Source organism: Balaenoptera borealis (assembly GCF_965194805.1).
Source record: "Balaenoptera borealis genome assembly, chromosome: 12".
Lineage (NCBI taxonomy): Eukaryota > Metazoa > Chordata > Mammalia > Artiodactyla > Balaenopteridae > Balaenoptera > Balaenoptera borealis.
In genome coordinates, this window is record NC_138869.1 from 40,789,703 (window position 1) to 40,806,511 (window position 16,809).

Here is a 16,809-nt window from a genome sequence, read left to right on the forward strand (position 1 = left end):
CGATACCTTGCCTACGTTTTAACTCTTTTTAAAAAGGTGACATAACTTTTCCTTTAATCATGGCTACTTTTGTTATCCAGAAAACCAGTCAAGCTTCCAATGTTACTACACCTCTAATGGTTCTCTTGGCTATGGTGAGCCTCTTTGGAACAATCCCTGGGCACCAGAGGGTAATATCACCACAGTGTTTTGGAACCTGGACCCAAACTGCATTCCCACGAATGCCTCCACTCTCTGTGCTTATAATGAAGCCCAGACCCCAGGCGCCTACGGGATAGGGATGGAATGGACTAAAAACTGGGCTATAAGTTGTCAGGCTCCATGGAAACTGTGGATTAAAACTTTCTTACTACACCATCTCACCTAAGCCGAGGTCATGGAATACTCCCGGAACTTAACTGTTTTGAATATACTAATGGGCTCTTGTCCCCACATTGTGTTCATTAACTTTTCCCTTCCATGGATCTAGATGGCTGCTTCCTTGCTAAATTCTTCTGTTCCCAGATCTCTTATTGCACCTTCAAGATAAGCCTGGATACGTGGCACTCCTCAGAATGAGGGCCCAAAGACAAGGGCACCCCAGGGTAATTTGGCCCCTATGTAAATACTTATCCTTATATAATGTGTGGCATAAGGGAGCCTGTACATTAGGACATTTGGTTCCAATCACTGTCACAATACATAATACTCAAAATCGTCCCAGGAGGGCCATCGGATTAATATTGGCAAGAATAGGACTGGCAGGGGGATTGGCAACTCCATGGGAGGCTTTGCCTACCATGAGGTAACCCTAGAAAACCTAACCAACACTTTAGAGAACCCAGCCCTGACCACTGGAAATGCCCTAAATAGACTTTCAACTTCTTTAAACTCAGTGGCCAATGTGGTTACGGACAATAGATTGGCCTTGGATTACTTGCTGGACGAGCAGGGTGGCATTTGTGTGGTCATAAACAAAACCTGCTCCACCTATGTCAACAATTCAGGCCAGATTGAGATGGACATCAACAAGATTTATGAACAAGCAACATGGTTACACCGCTACAACCAGGGGTCAGACCCTAATGCCATCTGGTCCACCATTAAGAGTGCCCTTCCTAGCCTGCCTTGGTTCCTTACTTGGAACCTGAGTAACAGCCATACTCCTACTACTCCTCCTCTTTGGATTCTGCCTCTTTCACCTCTTGGTAAAGTTCATGTTTTCCAGGTTACAACAATTCCACATCAAAATGATGGTTAGGGGAATTCCCTGGTGGTCCAGTGGTTAGGACTTTGTGCTCTCACTGCTGAGGGCCTGGGTTCGATCCCTGATTGGGGAACTAAGATTCCACAAGCTGCGAATGGCGCAGCCAAAAAAAAAAATGATGGTTAGGCAAGGATTCCAGCCCATACCGCCCTATGACTTAAAACAAGAAGCTGTCCTGCCCCTGGGATCCTTACACTAGGCATCCAGAAATTTCTACTCCCTGACAGGCAAGGTCAATGCCCCTACTCAGCCCTGAAGCAGCCAAAGAAGACAGACCATCACCCTTCTGCTTCCCATAAGAATATGGAAGTAAAATCTCTGATGGGGGAATGAGACAAGAGGGAAAGGGGCAGAACACAAACACTAGATAAGTGAAGAGGGGGCACAGCTGTTGGGATGCAATTAAGTCCGAATAGAACCAGCTGAAACCATGGTGGCTTCGAGAATAGTCTGGTCATTGACCTTTAGCTCATTATAACGTCATCATAATACTCAAGATCACTCCCCCTCACACTGTGATCGTTCTGACACGACCGTAAAAGGTCAAAAAGTGAACAGTGGCCCAATTCCTGGAAAATCCCCCCCTTCCCTGAAATAGCAAAAATATTTGTCCCACTCGTTAGCGTATGAAATTACTTAGCCCATAAAAACCTACAACCCCATGCCCCGGGGCTGCTCTCACTTTCCCAGAGGGTCCACATTCTACCTATGGAGTGTGCATCCTGCTAAATAAACCTGACTTTGCTTTTCTCTGGTTCGTTCTTGAATTCTTTCCGGCGAGAAGCCAAGGACCCTCACTTGGCAGTGGTCTGTCCTAAGGACTCTTGTGGGTCCCAGGATGTGACATTTCCCTCTCCTGAAACAATTAGAGGCCTCTGCCCTCCCCGTGGATCTTGATTACGGTTGGGGCAGGGATGGGCTCTCTCCCCAGCGCTGGTTTACCACTCCCTGCTAAATTCTAAGAGTCTCTGGGAAGGCATGAGGCTGAGGTCCTTCTCCAGGACAGGCTAGTGGGCACTGGACAGCACAGCCCATAGGGACCCATTTAATGGGGTCCCCCTCATATTCCCCAGCCTCAGTACAGCATTAGCCTGGGATGCATGGACACACCTGTCCAGGCCCTGGGAAGGTCAGGGCTCCGCAGGCCCTCAGGGGGCCATTTGTCCCTCCCCCACCTCCAGGCCCTGCTGCCTGCAAACCTTTGTCTTTCCAACAGGAGGCAAGTGGAACTTCTGGCCTGTGTGTTCTGTGTGAGTCCAAGAGACAGAAACACAAGCTGCTAGGCAATGAGTACAACGCAGTGATTCGGTAATTAATCCGTCCGCACCAGGGGCCACATCAGGATGTTTACCCGCCTCCCAGGAACTCACAGGCCAACTGAGTGAGGGAAGAGGAAACTACAGGGATTCACCCTCCCGCGTGCCGGCTCTGTTCTAGGCACACATCACCTTATATCAACCTCACGGGAAGGGATTTTTCTCCCTGTCTTTTGGGACACGGAACAGAGACTTACCGGGAGGAAAAGGCGCTGAGCCAGGAAGCTGAGCTGTGATCCTGCAGGCGGTGGGGAGGGAGCCCTCAGAGGCCCAGGAGCAGGGCGTAGGCCAGGTGGGGGTCCCTGAGGCACTCACAGCACCTGCCCCTCCTGTTGGTGCTGCAGCCGGTACGGGGGTATCTGCTCTGGCCTCTTCCAGCCCTGCAGCCTTGGCACTGGCTGTGCCCCGCAGCCTCCGCTGTAGCCTCTGGATGTTCCCGGAACTCCAAAGCGGAGAAGCAGAATCCACTTATCCAGCACCTACCCCGCTCCACGCCAGGCTGGGCACACCCCTCGGCGCATCACGTGCCGCTGAAGCCTCTCCTCCACCGCAGAGACCACCTCCTCCACCTGCCCGGAGAGATGGGGAGTGAATTCAGCTGTGGCCACCTGATCCTATTGGACCTGAGAGAGTGGTGCTGGGGGCAGGGAGCCTCCTACAGAGCCCAGCTCACCTGCCTGGGCTCAGAGCCCACTGAGGGCTACGCAGATCCACGCAGATGGGCTCGGTGTCCTGTGGGCTCAGACATCCTGAGGTGCAGCACAGAAAACCCCGTGCAATATATACAATGGAATAGTACTCAGTTATAAAAAAGAATGAAATAATGCCATCTGCAGCAACATGGATGGACCTAGAGATTATCATACTAAGTGAATAAGTCAGAGAAAGACAAATATCATATATCACATATATGCAGAATCTAAAATATGGCACAAATGAACTTATTTACAGAAGAGAAACAGATTCACAGACAAAGAAAACAAATTTATGGTTACCAAAAGGGAAAGGGGGTGGGAGAGGGATAAATTAGGAGTTCGGGATTAGCAGATACAAACTACTACATATAAAATATATAAACAATAAGGTCTTACTGTTTAGCACAGGGAACTATATTCAATATCCTGTAATTAACCATGATGGAAAAGAATATGACAAAGAATATATATACGTAAGGCTCCCCTGGTGGCTCAGTGGTTAAGAATCTGCCTGCCAATGCAGGGGCCATGGGTTCAAGCCCTGGTCCAGGAAGATCCCACATGCCACGGAGCAGCTAAGCCTGTGCGCCACAACTACTGAGCCTGCGCTCTAGAGCCCGTGAGCCACAACTATTGAGCCCATGTGCTACAACTACTGAAGCCCATGAGCCTAGAGCCCGTGCTCTGCAACAAGAGAAGCCACCACAATGAGAAGCCTGCTTGCCACAACTAAAGAAAGCCCGCGCGCAGCAACGAAGACCCAACGCAGCCAAAAATAAAAAATTTTAAAAAAATTAAAAAAAGAATACATGTATGTATAACGGAATCACTTTGCTGTACATCTGAAACTAACACAACATTGTAAATCAACTATACTTCAAAAAAAATTTTTTTAACAAAAAAATTTAAAAAGAAAAAGAAAACCCTGTGCAAAACAGGCTGCCTCCGGCTGAGGGTCGCAGATACCCTCTGTGTGTGGGCTGAGCAGGTCATCATAGTGGAGTTACGCCTGCAGGTGCAGGACAGCCCGGGGTTGAGCCCCAGCTCTGCCACCTAAAGCTGTGTGACCTTGGGCGTGTTACTAACCCTGTAAAGCCCCAGATTCCTCATTGGGAAAATGGGGAATGTCAAACCAGTACCTCAGAGATTTAGATGGGCAGTGCAGGATGAACAGAAGGCAAGGTTGGCCCTTGGCTCGGTGTCTCCAGGCTGGAGTTGGTGCTTGTTCTGTAGGTGGAAACTGCAGGGTTAAGCACGGAGGCCACCCAGGAGGAGGTCCCCGGTGTTGGCTGTTTCTCTGCTTGTTGCGGGGTGGGGTAAGGAGTCCATTCATGCTCTGAGGCTTCCCTGGGAGCCCGGCCAGCTCTGATGTGCAGGTTGGAGAGAAGTTGTCGGTCCTCCTAGGCCTTCTCTTCCGCAAACCCTGCTGGGCAAGTGTCCTGCGTTAAGTCTCAGAGAAGGCCCACAGTGGTCTCCTGACTCTCGCCCTTCTGCTCCTCTCACTGAGGGGTGTCCTCCTCGGTCCCTTGGCTGGCCACCATCTGGAGCCTCACCAGGCCTGGCACCAGGCACCTGAGAGGCTCCTGTATGCTAGGAGGTGGAATTCTGGGCATGGGAATGGAATCTAGACATGCTGAAGGATGGGGAGTCGGGGAGAGCTTCCAGGAGGAAGAACTGGGTGAGGTGACCAGCTTCAACTAGAGGAGAGGGGCAGAAGGGCAACATAGCCTGGGAAAGATGAGGGGCAGGACATGCCTGGGGGATTAAGCCTCAGGCTTTGGGGGTTGCTGCTGGGACAGGGAGGTGGCTGGACTCATAGTCAGTTCTCAGCAGGCTCTGTGGGAGGTTGATGAATTCCCCACACCTTGTCAAGCTAAGATGCACAGAACAGCTCTGAGCAGGGTGGGCTGGGTGGACGTGCAGGTGGGATTTGTGGTGCCTCCTCTGGCCAGTGCAGGGATCAGGCAGCCCCGATCCTGGGCCAGTGTCTGGCATCCTCTTGCTCTGCTCAGACAGCAGGTTGCCTAAGAGAGGCAACCGGTTCAAATCCTGACACCAGCATTCTCCGTCTGTGTGGCCTTGGGCAGGTGTCCACATGGAAGCCGGGGAGAGCAACAGTACTTAAGCGAAAGGGTGACTATGGGGGCAGGAGGCACGGACAAGAAGGGCCTGTGTGGATACCCTACAGTCGTTGGTAGTTGTCTTCCTGGTACCTGGTGGGCATGCCCAGGCCTGCACCTTCCCCTCACCTTGCCCCATATAACAGATGGGGAAACTGAGGCTGGCTTGGTACCCTGACTGTCCCAAGACCACGGAAAGTCTGCACCAGAAGCTGCCTAGCTTCCTGCCCCTCAGTCTCCTAGGGCCACAGGGAACAGGCAGGCAGTTACTGGGCTAGGGGCAGAGATGAGGAAGAACAGACCTGCCCCTGGGAGGCCTGCCTGTAAGGGTGCAGCTCTGCCCCCACTTCACCCCACCCTCCATTTCAGCCCTCCATCCTCACACCCTCTCTGTCCTCTGGTACCACACCCGCCCTGGGCGCTGCCACTGTCCCAGAAGCCTCCGTCCTCCCATGACTCTACTGGGCCCAGGGATGCTTCAGGGGAGGGGTGGGCGGGGACATCGAGGCCAGCGGCTTCTTTACTCCGCCCAGCTCAAGTGCAGCCTGAGCCAGGCTGGGAGCACAGCTCGAGTGAGGCTGTAGCCACCACAGGTCAGCCTGACCCCAGACTGATGCCCAGAAACAGCGTGAGTCCCTGGGGCAGGAGGAAAGGCACTGTGTGTGACTGAGGCAGCAGGACGTGTCACCTGTGTATCTGCTGCCACTAAGGAGGACTCTTCAGAACACTGAGAGGGAGACAGGAGCAAGTAAGAGAGAAGCAGAGAGGAAGAGAGGGAGTAGTAGGGATGCTGAGGAAGTGCAAAGCCAAGACTCCAAGCCTCCATTGTCTGCACCAGGCCTGGAGCCCCAGCCAGGACTCTGCGCCCGGGATCTGGGCCCAGCCCACCTCCAGTGCTTTATTCCCAGCCAGGTGGGCAGAGAGGCTCAGGTGGAGAGAGAAAGAGGGAGAACGAGAGCGCCCTGGCAGGTCTCCCGTGATCAGCTCTGTGCGGGTGCTGGATGCTGAGGTACGGGAGGTATGGTCCTTGGGCTCTGTGTGGGTGTCCTCCAGCATGTGTGTACTAGGGTGCCCCATCTGCCCCAGCGCCACCCCAGGTTTTATATCTGTAACACATGTGTTACACAAACGGGATCGATCTGTACCAGCAGAAATGACCTTCCCTCAACCATAGGCTTGGTCCACCTTCCACACCAGCTTCCATGTCCACCTCACTGGGGTCCTGTACACGGACTTGATCAGTGGGCACTTCACCCAGTGACACCCCCATTAGGGATTCTGCTGTCACAGATGCCCTTGCTAGAAGGATGCTCACGAGCAGCAGGACATACCCTGGGAGTGTGTTGAGGTCCCTCTGTGAGCGTTGTGCACGTGTGCCATTAGGATTATTGATGCTCCGTGACTCTGGGCCTTGGCTCCTCATCTGTAAAACGGGGAATAATACTTGTGTACACCTCATAGGGTCATGAGAATTAAATGCAATGGGAGAGTGGCCAGGAAGCCAAGCTTAGCCTTGTCTGGGGCACAGCAAGAGCTGTGCTCCTTGGGTTTCTTTTATGGTTGCTATTATTGTCGTGTGCCTGGTCTGTCCCCCGAGGGGCTGGACCAGCTCAGTGTGGGGTCCCGCTGCTGGCAATGCCCCTCCCAACCACCAGAGTGGGGACTTCTCTGGGGGAGGCTGCCCAGGGCTGCTCTGCACTGGTTCAGAGGCAGCCAGTTCACAAGCCAGTTCAGCTTATCTCCTGAGGATTGGAGGTCTGTCTGTATCTTCCCCTGGGTTGACATGAGGTGACCCAGTGTCGGAGAATTAAAAACCCTTCCACACCTGAGGTTCCAATGCCCCCAACCAAATCCAAGGAAGGGCCCCTCCAGGTGTGGGGGGCTCCCAGGGGGCTCGAGTGGTGGGGCTGACACAGCTGTGCCTGTCTGTCCTCCTGCCCCCCACCCCCCAACACAGACCCCGGGGGCTGGGCTCCTTTCTGCACAACTGTTCATGCTCACTGGCTCCTTCCCCAGGCCCTGGGACCCTTCCCTGAACAATCCAGACCCCTCTCCCTGCCCAGCATGTCTCAGGCTAAATAGTACCCAGAACCCCCGCAGGTGGTCATGGGCAGAAAGGCTGTCAAAAGCCACCCAGGCCCCCAGGCCTGCCAGATGAATTCCAAGACTCCCAGGGTGCCCCCACCTACCCTTCACGTAGCAAAGACTTTCCAGAAAAGTCTCTGGCTGGTTCTGGGTCAAATCTACTGCCCTGGACATTGGGGCAGAGAAAGGAGATCCAGCGTTCATCCCCCAGACCAGCACTGGTCCCTGCAACACCCTGAACACACCAACACTTAGTGACCCCGATGGTGAGGGCTGCAGGGCTGCAAGTGTCCACCATGGGGTAATGACAAGTGCAGCTCCCAGCCCAGGAGAGGGGTCTCCTCGCTCCTTCCTTCCCCTCCTTCCTCCCCCTCCTCCCTTCCTCTCCCTCCTCCCTTCCTCTACAGTCTAAGGTCTGGGTTCTTCTCTCTGCTCCCAAAGGTGGTGCCATCTTTTCTGATGGAACCACCGTGAGGAGCCAGTAGGTGGTGGGCAGATGTGTCCCTGGCAGTGAGATACCAAAACCAGTGTGTACAGCCCCAAGAGAGGGACTGACCAGCTCCAGGGACTCGTAGAGGGGAGATGTCATGATTTATGCTCATGTGTTTGCTCATTTTTTACTTATTAATTTGTTCGGAAATATTTATTGAGCCCCACTGAGTGCCAAGGTAGGGAAGTGGGGTGAGCAGAGCAGCCTGGGGGGTTCTGACAGTTTGGGGTATCAGCTTTTAGCTGGGCAGAGGGATCCCAGAGTTGTCCTCCATCTAGTGGGTTTGTTCTGGCCTCTGCCAGGCACCCAAAGCCCCTCTGGGCAGACAGTACTCTGGATGCAGCTCTGAGAATCCCACGTTCAAACCCTACTTGGGCCACTTTCCAGCGGTTCGGCCATGGGCTGGTACCCTCACCTCTCTGGGCATTGCCTCCCTCTGGAAAAGGAGGACAAGGCAATGCCTGGTCCCCAGGGTAGAGGGGACAGGACACAGGCCATGCAGGCAACACCTGGGACATAGGAAGTGCCCAGTGACACAGCACCACGTGGATTTCCCCTCCTACCCTGTGCAGGAGGCCGAGGGCAGGGTCAGGACCCCACGTTCGCTCCCTCTGACAAGAGCAGCCCAAAGCCCACTCCCTCAGGCCTGTTTCCCCATCTGTGAAGAGGCGAGGCAGAATCACAGGGGCCCTGCCATGGCACGGAACATGAAGAGGAAACACACCCCATGCCCAACCATAGCCCAGCTCCTTGTCCCCGGAGGGCATCAGGTCTTCCATGAGGTGAGACAGCCAGATGTCTTGGCCAGCAAGCATAGGGGCGGGGTCTGGGTGGCAGGGGCTGGAGTGGGGACATGGCTCTTCCATGTCCTCTGAGTGACCCTAGATTATCTCCTCCAGACAGCTCCTTCCGCCAACTCTGCCCTCTGGCTAATGCTTATCTCCGTGATAAATGGCCCCACTGCCCTGACAGAGGAAGAGCTGTGTCCTTCAGAGCACTCTCTATCGGGCAGGGCACAGCCGGGTGCCAACTTGGGCCTCAGCACGTCAGCCGAAGATCCCAGGCCGCTGACCCAAGAGTCTTGCCAGGTGGAATGGGGGCTCTGGCCCCAGGGAGGCTGGCTGTCTCACTGCTGGGTGTCTGTCTGGTTAAGGCCCTTGGGGACTCTGGTCTGAAGCGGGTGAAAGGCCGGGTCTTGGGGATTTTGAGGGGAAGGCAAGGATCTGTTCTCACAAAGCGCTCACCGTTTTCTCCCAGAGCCCCCCAGCCTCTGTGTGCCCCGCACCTGACATGCACATACACAGAGGGACACCCCAACCATGACCTGGCAGCAGAGAGGGGCTGCTTTGACCTGCACATGACCCTAATGTGGCAGCTGGCAGACACTGGCTGCGGGCTGGATCCCACGTACAGGCTGTGGAGTGGCATCCCGTGGAAGGGGTAGCATGAGCAGGGAAGGTGGTGAGCCTGTCTCTGCAGGGTCCTTTGGCGCATCCCAGCTCTAACAGCTCTTGAACGCTGTCCCAGGGAGGGGGGCGTGACCAGCCCAGGTCCCCACCAGAACAAATGGAATCTCCAGGGCCCCGCAGGACAGGGTCAGGCTGCGCCTCTTTGCTGACAGAGATGCGCTCAGAGATTGTACATCCCCCAGGAGGAAATGTCTTTCCTTCCCTTTGGTCCAGGGCCAAAGGTCGGGTCCGTTGATTCCGCTTTTCCTCCTGGCTTCAGCCTGACGCCGCTACAGGCAAAGGCAGGCCGTCTGTCCACAACCAGATCCTCAGTGCTCAGCCAACCCTTGGCTCTGAAGAAATGTCTGTTGATGAATGAATCTTGGCTCCACATGAATCTTTGATACTCTAGGTTCTTGCATCCAAATATAATGTTTCATTGAAAAAAAAAATCTGCACTTATTTAGTGCTGAGGTGGCTCCCAACACACGGCCAGTGTCACTGCTATTGCTGTTAACTTCACACACGGCCAGTGTCACTGCTATTGCTGTTAACTTCACACACGGCCAGTGTCACTGCTATTGCTGTTAACTTCACACACGGCCAGTGTCACTGCTATTGCTGTTAACTTCAGGGCTGCCCTGAACCAGCCAATGCCAGTGACTTTGGGGGCAGGCGCTGGGGTAATTACATTTTAGGGGGCAGTGTAACCATCTTTGCAACATTCTCAGCGTGTGGGTATGAGCATGCATTTAAATCTTACTAGATTTTTGTGATGTTTGTGCCCGAACTTAACTTTCTATTAATAGAAAAACATGTGGGTTTTACATGTTACTCATCATTCAACATATATTGACTAAGCACATCCTCTGGGCTCCTCTGGGGTGAGACGACGGGATCCAGCAGTGGCCAAGAGAAACGTGGCCTGCTCTGGGTCCTGCGTCCCCAATGGAACAAGCACACAATTAAAGACCTGATCACAAGTTCCATGAATGCTCTGAGGAGCAGTGTAGGGGGCTCTACAGGGACAGGTACCAGGGGGCTGTCATGATCTAGAGGCCGGGAAAGCTACCCACGGAGAGGGCTGGAAGCTGACTCTGAAGAGTGAGTAGGCGTTAGCAAGGGTAAAGGAAGGGGACATTTTCCAGGCAGAGAGAACAACCTGGGCAAAGGCCAGATGGCCGGAGAGACCATTAAACCCTGAGTGTTCACTGCAGCTGAGTGGAGGAGGGAGTTGAGCTCCAGGGAGAGGCTGGACCAGAGTACACAGGCCCTCTGGGGGCCAGCAAAAGGGAGCCATGGCAGGTCAAGCAGAAGGAACAGGAGGCCAGAGGTGACTTCTAGAGGTCCCTTTCTAGCTGCTGGGTAGAAGTGGGTTATGTAGGATTTCACTCCCCAAAGTCTGGAGCTGATTTTGCTGGTACGGCTGGGGATACAGGTTTTTTATTGCTCTCTGTTGTCTCCTCCGTGCCTGTCCAGACCACGGGCTTTCGGGGGCAGGGGCGGGTCTGTGTCTAATTCATTTCTGAGGGCCCAGCGGCCGTCACAGGGCCAGACATATAGCAGGGGCTAAACAGAAGCCTGCTGAGTGAGGGCGCGCACTGACCTGGTGCCCCACCTGTCTGCCCAGTGCTGCCCATGGAACTGTCTGTCAGGCCTGACTCTACCCACTAGCTTGTGTCCTCAGCCAAGCAGGGCCGGGCCCTGCAGGATGTGCTGGACAACAGGCCGTGCATCCAGGAAGTAGACTTCGTGCCTTTCCTCACGCTCCCACGCTGGCTGCCAGCCGGGGAAGCGCCAGCCCGGAAGCCCTCCCAGCCATCAGGCTCAGAAGTGCAGGCACCATCTACCGGGGCCAGATCAGATCCAGTGCCATGCAGCCTGCAGAAGCCCAGGGTCCCACCCACAGAGACCACCCTGGCCCCAGCCTCACCTCAGGCAGCTGAAGCGAAGACCAGAGGTCCTGGGTGGGGTAGAGATTGGGATGCAGAGAACCTTGAGTGAGACTGGAGGGGAGGAGCACTACCTACTCAGGGAAAACTGCTCACCAGCTACAGCTGGGCCAATTCACCACACGCAGACGGGAAGCAGTGATTTCTCCATCCCAGGAGGTGTGCAAGCAAGACCAGAAGCTGGAGGAACTCCCAGGTCCTCTCTCCACCCTGCTGTAAGAACCCCCCACCAAGCATCCTCTCTCCACCGAGCCCCAAAAGCCACCCCTTCCTGCTCCTGGGGGACCATCACTGTGGCTGTGTGGCCACGTAGTCCCTCCTCCCCACCTCACTTGCCTCTTCGGTGACACAAGAGTGGGCGAGCTCAGGAGGTGTTTTCCTTTCATTCTCTGCTCTCAGCACCACACAATGATCGCATTTATTCTCAACATCCATAATAATTTTCTTCTAAAACAAAAACATGAAGAGTTCCAAACCAATTAGCGAAAACACAGGAAGGCACCTTAATTTCAGGACACAAAGAAATACCATCAGGCTCCCGTGTTTTCCTTGTGGTAAACTGGATTGTTTCTTCAAAGGCCCGAAGCTGTCTGGAAGGGGTGGGGGTGGGAGGGAGGCCAATGTGGGAGGTCCAGGACCCCCTCCTCTGCCCCCACATCCCTTCATACCTACCAGGAGCCCTCGGGGTGGGGCCATGGTCCAACTGTGCTTCTGCCCACACACACACACACACACACACACACACACACCCATCCTCCTCCACTCCTGGGATCACAGGCCTCCTCTTCCCTTGCACTTCTGATGAAATCCAATCCCCCGGCATAGCTGACAAGGCCCCTGGATCTGAACCAACCACCCACTTCTTGATGCCCCTCCCTCACTCTCTGCTCCTGGCCTTCGCACTGGATGTTCTTTCCTCCCTGAACTCTCTTCCCCTGGCTAAGGACACATGCATCCTTTGGGACTCAGCTTATATACCCGTTCCTCCAGGAAGGTCTCCCTGACCTCATCAAGGGCTCCCAGGGCCACTAGTACACCCCCTGCCACAGGCCTGCTCATTCTGACATGTACCTTCCTGGTCACATGTCTGTCACCTCCATTGCCACTCAGTGTCTCAAGGCACAATGCCTGGTACAGAGACTGTGCCCAGTAGGTGTTTGATGAATAAATGAATGATCCTCAAAATGCCCTCAGAACCCTAAGCTGACCTTGACTGAATGTTCTGGTTCCAAGCTCACTGTCAAACCCCAGGAGGGCAAAAGCCTTGCCCTGAGCCTGAATGCAGGTCTGGGACCTGGGGATCCCTGCACCCTGGGGTGGGAGGGTGTGTGTGCCCAAAATTCTTTCCTAACATGGTCCTGTTATTTAGGGATGGGCTGAGAGCCCTCTGTGAGCAGGAAGCAGGAAGGAGAGCTGGGCCTCTGTTCTCCCACCCAATCCCCGATTTGGAGGACATGCAGCCTGTAATTTGGAAGGCTAATTTGGTCTGGGGTTAGAAGGGAGCGCTCTGTGTGCTGAATGATGCCATGCTCTCCCAGGGGAGGAAGTGTCCTCTCCTCAGCTCTCAGGCACAGGCCACGCTGCTCCCGCATAGCCCCTGAGGCCTGGGCAGAGACCCCTAGAGCATTGGGTAGCCAGCCCTCCGCCAGAGGAGAGGGAGAGGGAGAAACCTGGAGTCCAGTCCCCTTAGCCACTGACTGCCCAGACAGGGGTTACCTTGGGTCAGTGGGCCCCAGACGTCAAAAAGAACCAACGGAGGATCCCCAAGGACGAGGGCCCCAGAGCGCCCCAGACAGCTGCTCAGGAGAAACACTGGGGAAATGGGCACTGTGATCACCTGGCCCAGAAGCCACAGTCCCCAGCAACCCCCACTCCTGCTGCTGCCTGAGCCCTGCCACAGAGTCACTTAACATCCCTCCAGCATGATGGGTCATCATGCTGTTTCCAGCCTCTGAACACCGTTCACCTCATCCCCTGTGAAGCCCTGTCTGACCACCAGGCTGGATCAAGATCCACTTCCGAGCCCCCACAGCGCTGTGCTTCCCATTTCACAGCACTGGGCGTTCTGCCCTATAGGTGCCTGATTGCCTCCCCCATCAGAAGATGGGCTCAGTTAGAGTGGGGCCTGGTCGTGGTCCCCTTGGTGGCCCAGAGCCCTGCCCAGGGTCTGGCTCAGCAGAGTTGGTATGACGGGACAGGCAGAGAGGCTGCTCCACTCACAGCTGTGTGGCCTTGGAGTGGCACTTCTCTGGTCCTTGGTTTGCCTGTCTGTGGACCAGGCACACAGCAGCATTTCAGTATTCGATGAACACGTGAGTGAATGAATGAGAAGCTGGTCTCGATGGTCTGCAATCCCTGCACCTCAAACCCTCCACAGTTTCTCTCCTCATTCAAGCTGCAAGGCTCTCTGCCCAGGTACATGCCAGCCGGGACTGGCACTGGCCTTGGGATGAGGTGGCCAAAAGCCCTAGGGACCGTCAGGGCAGGCAGGACGCGCAGGGGAGCTGAGAAGCTGGGGCCTTGAGAGGGTGATGGGTGACAGAGCCTTGGGGGGGAGGGCATAAAGACTTCAGGGTGACAGATAAAGTCCCCATCCCTGAACATGCCTGCTGTTTTGAGGACCCTGGCCTGCCTGGGGGCAGCACCCCATCCCCAACTCACCCACACTCCAGCAGCTTCTCCCGAAACTTCTGCTCAGCCTCTAACCGTCTATCACTGGGGCTGATGATTCACACGCTCCGCACCTCTTTCCTCTTCCCAACTAATTATAGCTCCTGCGTGTTTTTCCCCCTGGAAAAATGTCTTCTTAAAAAAATACATCCCCAAGCCAGCAGTAATTAATTTGGTGAGCACCAGTGTGCAATTCAGACAGACTCTGAGGACAGGAAGGTCCCAGGTATAGGGAGAGGTCTTTTGTCCAACAGAGGAAGAGACGGGTATGGGACGCAGGTGGACATGGGACACTTCAAGCAGCAGCAGCTCAGCCCATCCCCCACTCTGCCTACCATGACTCCGGGGACCTTGGGGAATTACAGTCACAGTAACAGTCATGGGGACTCTACGGAGCACTACTACATGCTGGGCACAGTGCCAAGTGTCCACCAAGTGCACTGACGTTCCATCCTCTGACACCTGCTGAAGTCGGCCCTACTGGCCCTACTCTGGAGAAGAGGACACGAGCTCAGAACCTGCCCGGAGTCCCACAGCCGTCAGTGGTGGGGTGAAATGTGAAGCCTGTGGCACTGGTAGCCGTGGCCTGAGCAGAGGGAAGCCCAGGGCCATTAGCCCCTCAAGAGACAGGCAAGCACATGGCCCTCTGGCCTGTCTCTCCCTCACCCACCTTCTGGGAATCACAGCAGTTCCCCTGGAACTGGGCCAGAGTTGAGACCACAAGTGTTGTCTGAGCTCTTCGTGGGGCCCAGTGAGCAGACAGCAGAGCAGATGTCTGAGCAGGTGCCCCGGCCAGGTGGAGAGAGAAGACACTGCCAGGACCGCGTCCTAGAGCAACAGTGACAGAATGACTGAGACATCTGAGACTGGGTCAGGGAGCCAGACAGATAGAGAGGGGCAGAGATGGAGACTAAAACAGAGAGACAGACTCAGGTCTGAGTCAGAGCCCAGAGGACAAAGATAAACCCAGAGAGAAGAGACAGAGACACAGGGCAGGGGACTGAGCCCCAGACTGAGCAGCAGGGACAGCTGAGATGGGAGAGGACCCCAGACCTGGTGTGGCCAAGGGGCTGGTTCAGCCAGAGAACCAGAGCCCTGGTGGTCTAGGAGAGAGCCAGGAGGGAGGGAGTGTTGAAAGGAAAGTGAGAGAAGAGAGATGGAGGCCCAAAGCCTCATGAGGTCAGGCTCGGCTGGCGGGGGCCCCAAGAAGATGGGGTAGCCATGGACACTCCAGCCTGGCGTGGGAGTTGGAAGCATAGTGCCTCCTCATCTCTATCAATCCAGGAAGACTGCCTGGGGAGGTGGCTCCAGAGGGGGTGAGCACATGGGCATCAGGAGAGCTGAGGTGCATGGATCAAATGAGCAGGGGGGCCCATCCCGGGAGGGCTCCCCTGGAACGGGCTCTCTGATGCTAGTCTGTCCCCCCATCTCCACCAGCGCAGAGGCAAAGTCCCTCTCCGGGGGGTTAAGGAAAATCCAGGCAAGCCTAGGCCTCTCCTTTTCTCCAGGGGAAGGGACACCCTGGGGCTGTTTGTGTGGTCAGCCTGAGGCCAGAGGCCTCCTGCTTGTCCTGCAGAGCCACGTGCCTCCCAGCCAGGAATGGAGGCCGGCAGATTCAGAGCTTCCCCCTGAACCCAGGATACGGGCAGCCTTCCCTGGAGTCCTGGTGTCCGGCTGGGACAACCCCCCCACACCTTATTCCCCCCCGGCCATTTGGAAATATACCCCCTCTACCAGCCCCCAAAGCTAGGGGTCTGTCCCCCTCCTCAGATTTCTCAGGCAGGGCCAGGTCTCTCTCAGCTTAGGACAGGACTGTGCTTCCTTCCCCAGACCCTCAAGTCAGGGCCTGTCTCTCCCCTCAGACCCTCCAGGCTAAGCGAGGACCCCTCTCCCAGCCCCTTGGCCTCGCTCTGCCTTGGCAGCCCAGGAGGTGTCAACAGCCTCGCTAACCACAGGCAGACAGCCCTGGCTCCAGCCATAACCTCCCCCAACTCCTCTGGACACCTGACACGGCTGCTGCCTGCCCTGGGTCAGGGCCCAGTGCCCAGGACCCATGAGCCAGGCAGCTGTCGGGATTTCCGGCTCAGGGGGCCTCCGGGGCTGACACCTCTCAACCACTTTCTCGTCTGGACTCTCTTGGCCAAGTCTGTGCTCTTCTGGGGTCGGTGTCTGGATCCTGGAGCATCTGTCATGGGAAGGGAGGGGGACAGAGCAGTGAGCAGGTGGCCTTGGGTGACCTCGAGCCCAGAAGACTAGCACAGGCTCTCAGGATGTGTCCTTGAGCCCCAGGAATGAAGGAAGAAGTGGTTGACGATCCCTGGGAGGGGGGTTCACCAATGCAGGAGAAAGGTGCCCATGCAGGCCTCTCATTCTTGGTTTGGCCACCCTGGTGGGCCTGAGACACTACAGTGATCACGGCATTTTGATGGAAATACCTGTTTCATGGATCCCCAAGACAAACCAAGAAATCTCCTTTTGCAATGACGTAACAGGAGGTAACACAAGGTAGGGTCTGGAGTCTGACAAACCAGGTCTCGCCAGCTCAGGCTCTGAGGAGATGACCGAGCCTGTTTCTTCACCTATAAAATGGTGCTGCCAGTAACTCCCTCCTGAGAGAATGCTATGAATAACTGAAATTTCACACATGAAGCTCAATGAACGTGAATGGCTCTGCTTTAGGCGGCCAGGATCCCACTAGAGGCTCTGAACCTGCCCCCTCCCTGGGGCCCCCTTTCCCTTCTAGGCCCCTCTGGGCAGAAGACAGGCAGGCAGCCCTCAGCCGCTAGC

At 55.4% G+C, this 16,809-nt stretch overlaps 1 long non-coding RNA gene across 25 annotated transcripts in view; it reads right to left on the minus strand.

The window, feature by feature from the left end:
* The window catches only part of LOC309608388, a 74,078-nt gene that overhangs the window by 38,697 nt on the left and 18,572 nt on the right, over positions 1-16,809 (minus strand). For 7 of the 25 annotated variants that reach the window (XR_014232834.1, XR_014232840.1, XR_014232846.1 and 4 more), the window contains 7 exons: positions 16,027-16,207; positions 14,693-14,850; positions 11,689-11,799; positions 6,709-6,800; positions 4,397-4,680; positions 3,236-3,311; positions 2,760-3,131 (listed from right to left, as the gene is read on the minus strand). This is a non-coding gene — a long non-coding RNA (uncharacterized lncRNA). Of the gene's footprint in view, positions 1-2,759; positions 3,132-3,235; positions 3,312-4,396; positions 4,684-6,708; positions 6,801-11,688; positions 11,800-14,013; positions 14,143-14,692; positions 14,851-16,026; positions 16,208-16,809 lie in introns of all 25 variants that reach the window. The other 18 variants (XR_014232835.1, XR_014232842.1, XR_014232848.1 and 15 more) reach the window with 13 other exon arrangements.